Below are 7,405 nucleotides of genomic sequence, written 5' to 3'. Positions count from 1 at the left end.
GATGCACATTGTGCAGGTGTTGATGCAACACGTATTGTGACGAGAGTCATTGACACCCTTGGGGGATTGGCAGAATGGACTGGCCGAACTCTTATAAAGAGTAGCGTATTGGTTGAGACAGCGGCCGGTAGAGGTCGTAAGGGTTGGTGTGTTAGGTCCGCGTTGAACTAGCACCGAACCCGAAGTTGCCGTAATGGTAGTTGTTCGAATTATTGGGTGTTGGTTCCGTCGCTAGAATGTGGTAGGGGTTCGATTCCCCTGCTCACAATAAGTCGGATACAACTGTGCAGTGTTAATCAGCTAGAGCTGTCCTCTTGGGGTTAAAAAATCGTACTAAAGTCCGTTCGAGCGAAAAACAAGAGTGATAACAAGAGTGCTTAGTACAGCAAAAATCAAAAGTACTGTGTGCAACGAACAATACTACCTAAGAGTCGGGCAACAACTGAGATGTAAAAGTGGCGACGAGATATTCGAAACTTGCGTCGAACATTCATTTTTTTTTTTTTGTACGGAATCAAAGAAAAAAATCATTAACATGGAAGACTTATTAGCTTGAGTGGTGCAGTTGCAACAGCAACAATAACAGCAACAACAACAGTTACAACAACAACTACAACAGCAACAACAACAATACCAACAGTTACTGGAAGTAATGTCGAAGGAGTCTGAAAATACTTCAAGTTCGTTCTCGTCAGACGGCGTAGCAAACTCAATTGGAGAATTTATTTATAACTCAGAAGAAGGTACGACTTTTTCTGCATATTTTAGAAGATACGAAGAAATCTTCAAAGAAGATTGTAACAATTGGAATGACGAGAAGTGTCGACTACTTTTATCCCCTACCGAACACAAAAAATACTGTAATTATAATCTGCCGAAGAAACCAGGTGAGATTTGTTTCGATGAAACAATTAATTCATTATCGACAATTTTCAGTGAAAGAAGTTCCCTGTTCAATACTTGTTGGTAGTGTTTAAATTTAGTTAAAAAAGATGAAGATTTCATCACCTATGCAGGGGTCGTTAACAGAGAATGTGAAAATTACATGAATTAACCCCGGATTTGTTCAAACATCTAGTTTTCATTGAAGGGTTAACTGCAGGAAAAGATGCCGATATACGTTCCCGTATATTAACAAATTTAGAACAGAACCAAAAATTAACTCTACAGGCAGTGGCTGAAGAATGCTAGAGGATTATACAATTAAAACATGATGCGGATAAAACTGAAGTAAAAGATTGCTCTCAGATACATGCATGTCGACCTGAAACGGATAAGAAAAAAGAAAAACGAAGATCAAGACCGAATCCATGCTATGGATGTGGAGGTTTACATTTTAGAAGTAATTGTCTTTTTTAAAAAATCGCTCACAAAAACAAAAAAAGAGGGATGTCAAACACAAAAAAAAAACATCTACAAAGAATGTATTGATAACAAAAATTCTGAGCGAGGCTCAGAAAAGAAATTTTGTGTCCATAAAAATGAATAATGTGAATATCAAGTTACAATTGCGTAAGCTGCGATTTATTGGCGAAAGAGAATATACTCTCATCAGTGGCCCTGGTGTTAAAACATATTTAAAGTTTTTTCGTGGTATGAAACGTTGGAACATACCAGATGATGGTTCTTGCGCCGCTTTGTGTATAGTCAAAGACAGCGATTTAGCTTGCATCGGGCCTCGTTTCAGGCACACGGTATTGACAAATCACAAAAATAAAGAACAATCGATGTCTATCGCTTCTGAATGAGACCTGATGCGAGTTATCGCCCTTGCCCATGCCTTTCAGGTGTTTTAACCCCAGGCACGTTGGTGAGAACATATTCTCTTACGGCTATAAGCGCAGCCTACTTACGAACTAGCAAAACACATACCTTGTGCATGTGTGTTCGGTATTGCTTATATTCCTCGACTGCTTCTAATTCATATGTATATATATATGTATATACACACACACATATATATATATACACACATATATATACATGTATATATATACATATACAAATATATATATACATATATGTGTGTGTGTATATGTATATACACGCACACGCACACACACACACACATATCATATATATATAAATATATATATCATATATATATTGCACAGATAGTCCATTGCCACTTTGGTCGAAAACTCAGAAATCCAGCGAACCTGTGACCGGACCCTGGTCCTCCCGTATCTAATGACACTGCAATTTAGCATTGCCTTTATAAAAAAAAAAAAAAATAAATGAACAACACAACTGAACGTTGTTCTGGTAGCAGCGCAGACACATTTATGGGGGGGGGGTTACCTTATAACCACAGGTGCATTTTATTGCACAGATGTCACTGTACACAACAGCTGCACATTGCACCAACTTTTAGTGCATTTCACCTCGTAGAGAATACCTGTATAAGGTAAACAAATGATTATAAAGAAAAGCGATGATATAGAATTAAAGTGACAAATAATGAAGTCGGTGAGATTCTTACAATGCGAACAAGAAAGTTAAGGAGCCGAGGCACAATGGTTCATCACCACCAGTAAACGGACTAAAGAAATCTAAATATATTTAAAACTTGCCATGTTGATAGGTATATGGACAGATTATGTATGTCAGTGGTCCTAATTCGGGTTCAGATGACCATTGGGGGACCATATGAGATTTTGTTCTTAAAACTTAGAAGTGGCTGTGTGGTAAGTAGCTTGCTTACGAATCATATGGTTCCGGGTTCAGTCCCACTGCGTGGCACTTTGGGCAAGTGTCTTCTACTGTAGCCTCGGACCGACCAGAGTGGATTTGGTGGACGGAAACTGAAAGAAGCCCGTCGTATATATGTATATATATATGTGTATGTACGTGTGTGTATACGTTTGTATATCTATGTCCCCCCACCAACATCGCTTGACAACCGATGCTGGTGTGTTTACGTCCCCGTAACCTAGAGGTTCGGGAAGAGAGACCGATAAAATAAGTACAAGGCTTACAAAGAATAAGTCCTGGGGTCGATTTGCTCGATTAAAGGCGGTGCTCCAGCATGGCCACAGTCAAATGACTGAAACAAGTAAAAGAGTAAAAGAGTACAATGAATCAGTTATATTTCTACAATACAAAATATTTTAATTTTTTAAATGCAGTTTCTAATAATATTAATAATTTTTATATATATATATATATATATATATATGTGTGTGTGTGTGTGTGTGTGTGTGTGTGTGTGTGTGTAAATGAGTGACTATTCAAATGAATACTCGGAAAGATGTTACTATTATTATTATTATTATTATTATTTTATTATTATTATTATTACTAGTAAATAATTGATAATAGTAACAATAACATTAGTGGCAGCAAAAGTTTAACGGTATATATATATATATTTCTCTGCTCTACTTTTGCCCGACCCCACCTTGAATACTTTTGTCCACTGCGGTCCCGCCCCCCACCCTACCCTATACGAAGCAACTCATTATGAAAGTAGAAGCACTCCAGAGGTCAATAACAAGAAAGATAGACTGCATGAGAGGCATTGGCTATTGGGGTCGACTAAAAATACTCAATCTCTATTCTCTCCAACACACGCCGGGAGCGCTACATCATTTGTGTTATGCGGAAAATATTCCATCAAAATTGCACAAATGATATTGGCATCAATTATAAAATCCACCCAAGACTTGGTCCTCGTGCTATTCACCCACTAGAAAAATCGAATTCGGTACACATAGCAACATTACGTCACAAATACTTTACCTCAACCGGTCCAGCTCCCTTTAATACCATACCAAAATACGTCAAAACAGAGACGGATCCCATAAAATTCAAATGTTCACTGGACAAATTTCTTTAAAAAATCCCGGATCAGCCTCCTACACTCGGGTATGTCTCTAACAATATCTATTTCTTTACTACCCACAAGGGGCTAAACAGAGAGAGGACAAACAAGGACAGACAAACGGATTAAGTCGATTATATCGACCCCAGTGCGTAACTGGTACTTATTTTATCGACCCCGAAAGGATGAAAGGCAAAGTCGACATCGGCGGAATTTGAACTCAGAACGTAACGGCAGACGAAATACGCCTACGCATTTCGCCCGGCGTGCTAACGATTCTGCCAGCTCGCCGCCGTAACAATATCACTTTGCTAGAGTGGGCCATGGTGCCCCATATAGAAAAACTGGAAAGAGAACGAAAGAAAATGGAAAGAGGAAAAAATGTGTAGGGATTATATGATGATCTAATCGGAAGAAAGCGGCTGAGTGAAAGGGAGATGATAATGGTGACCCGGCTGAATTCGGTGTACAAGCGCTCGTGTATATGTGAGTGAGAATGGTGTGTCTGTGTGTGTGTGTGCGTGCGTGTATGTATGTGTGTGTCTCTATATACACACATACACATATAAATATGCGGGTGTCCTTGTCTTTGCGTTTGTTCCTCCCTTCCACCGCTTAACAGCCGGTGTTGGCTTGCTTACGTCCCCATAACTTAGCAGTTCAGTAAATGTAACCTAATAGAATAGGTACCAGGTAAAAACAAAAATAAGTACTGGAGTCGATTTGTTCGACTAATCACTTGTAGGCGGTGCCACAGTATGGCCGCACACCAATGTGCGAAACAAATAAAACACATATATCCGTTGAATAACTGGTAGGCCGACTCCTTCATTAAAGACTAAAGTTGGAACTCAAACATTTCAGATAAATTGGTATAAAGAGATTGATTGGCTTTGTGCGAGTAGCGCCACAGAGAAACTCTACTGCTGGTCATGTTTATTGTTTCAACTAAAATCTAATCAGTCGTGGACAGGTGGAAGCTATAATAATTATGAAAACATCCTGAGTGACTATAAGCATCTGAGTAAATCAGTGAGTCATTTAAGTAGTTATGAAAGCTTGAAGACTTTCGGACTGTACGATATTGTGACAGCCATTAGTGAGTCTGCTAAACTGGAAAAAAGAACGGCATAACAAAGCGGCTGAAGAAAATGGACAATATTTAGAGCAGTTAACAAATGCAGTGTTATACCTGTATAAACCAGGGTTGCCTTTACATGGACAAAATGATGAAAGTCACAGCCTTAATAGAGGAAATTGCCATGAACTATTGCAGTGTTTTGCTGAAATCGACTTTGTACTAAAAAGGGGTCGTAGCAGTTTTCAGGAGTCTCAAATACAATACAAAATGACTTAATAGAAGCGATTGAAAATGTCATCTCTGATGAAATTAGATGTGAAATTGATAAAGCTCCGTTTATGTCTGTACAAGCCTATGAAACTACAGATTGTACAATGCATGCCCAACTGTCGATCAGAAGACAAAGTATGTGAACAATTTCTTAGTTGCTATGGAATCAGTGCTGCAAGACCGTCTGATGTGATCACAACTGCGTTGAACTCCTTCGGTGGGTCAGACTTACGACGGAGCAGCTGTAATGGCAGGAACGCTAAACGGAGAACAGAGTAAGCTAAGGGATAAAGGATTTAAACACGCACACTTCATTCACTGCTATGCGCATAAACTTAACTTAGTCTTGAGTAAAAGTGCCGAGAAGGTGAGTAGAGTAAAACAATTTTTCTCATTTACGCGCATTTAGTAAATTTACATCTTCCAGTACCAGGCGGGAAAACGTTTTCAAACAGTTTAATGTCAATATTTCATCACTGTGCGAAACAAGATGGTGTTATAAATCAAGAACTGTGTCATCCAAAAAAACTATTGCATGAAAGCTTGAAAAATGCCTTCACAAGTATTCTAGGCTCTAGGGATGAAGATACACTTTGTCAAACAGACAATCTATTGGCAAAGTTGAATGGTTTCACTTTCATGTTTTTCATCAATTGCTTTCATCAAATGCTTTCTCAGGCTGGAAAAGTCTTTGATATCCCACAGTGTAAGCTACTCGACATAAAACACGGTCAGAATAAACTAAATTACTTCATTCATTGTGTTGAAGGTTATCGTAAGGATGAACCTTATGAAAACATTCTGTGCGATGCAACTGTTGTCATTGAATAGGCAGATGAGATCGATCCTCCTTCTGGAAAAAGAATCAGAGGTGCACATATTAGTACAAAACTACCTATTTTGAAATGATTGATAACATTCAAATGTCCTAACGAGAGAGATTTTCTGGCATTCAGGTAAATGCATTTTTTTGAATTACTAGATATTAATAATAAGTGTGAAGAGTTTACTAACTCGTTTCCCATGCAACATATGGACTCTCAAGGAAACAAATATTCTTGTACTTTTGACTGTGAGAACTTAGTGCACGAGCTAACATATATGCATATTGACAGTGATTTCAAAAACTGCATGTCAATCAACTCCATTTTAGAATTAGTGTATAAATTGGAGTTCACTTCCACTATACCGGAATCCATTAACCTATTTAAGCTAGTGCTGGCCATCCCTTTAATATCAGTCGCTAATGAGAGAAGTTTCCCAACGTTGCGTAGAATCCGCTCATATCTGAGAAGCACAACGGCTGTCTTCACTGGCTCGTATTTCCATCGAGAAAAGCCTTTTGAACAACTTGGACGACAAGAAGAACTGCATGACAGGACTACACGAGTTCCCCATCAAACCAAGACGACTGGAGTTCATGTATAAATGAAGTAATTTCTATATTAACACTAGATTTCTGTGGCAAATTTGTGATGAACCCGAGTGACGCTGATGATCTGGAGTCGCCTCTGATGTGTGTATATATATATATATATATATATATATTAAAAATGGGGAAGGTCGGTTTATGGGTTTACTTTAGGTTTCCCGTCCATAAAGGGTTTAACTTATGACCCCTTCAAAATAATTTTGAAGAAGTCATAAGCCAACAAGTTTTGGGCTCTGACGAAACGCCATAAAGCTAAACCCTGTATGAACGAGAAACCTAAGCTAATCACACAAACCGCCCTTTCACATTTTTGATACATACTACTCTATATCTTAGAGTGTGCTCTTTCTCCGGATTTATGTTTTCTGCAAACGATATATATATGTGTGTGTGTGTCTGTGTGTATGTAATATAATATAAAATACGTATATATATGTGAGTGTGTGTGTTTGTGTGTGTTTTGTCTGAATGTATGTATCGATGTATATTTACACACATACACTCGCGCGTGCACACACACACGACGTCAGATCCGGCTCTGCGAGTCTGCGCGCGCGCGCACATGTGTGCGTGTCAAAGGTTAATTACATAGAAACACAATAGTTTCTATACACTTTCTCACGAGTGTTGTTGAGCACTTTTATGTTTACGTAAAAGACATCTGACACATTTTGTAATTCGTGCTATTTTTGTGTTGACAGTTTATATATAGCCTTTTGTGAACTATAACGTCGTTGGCTTGAGGTTTCGTTAGCTGTCAGTGTTAAGTCTGTCTTTGCCCCTATAGGTTTAAATTTGA

Source organism: Octopus sinensis, linkage group LG8 (genome assembly GCF_006345805.1).
Source record: "Octopus sinensis linkage group LG8, ASM634580v1, whole genome shotgun sequence".
Lineage (NCBI taxonomy): Eukaryota > Metazoa > Mollusca > Cephalopoda > Octopoda > Octopodidae > Octopus > Octopus sinensis.
The sequence above is the reverse complement of the archived record's forward strand: the minus strand, read 5'-3'. Positions refer to the sequence as shown.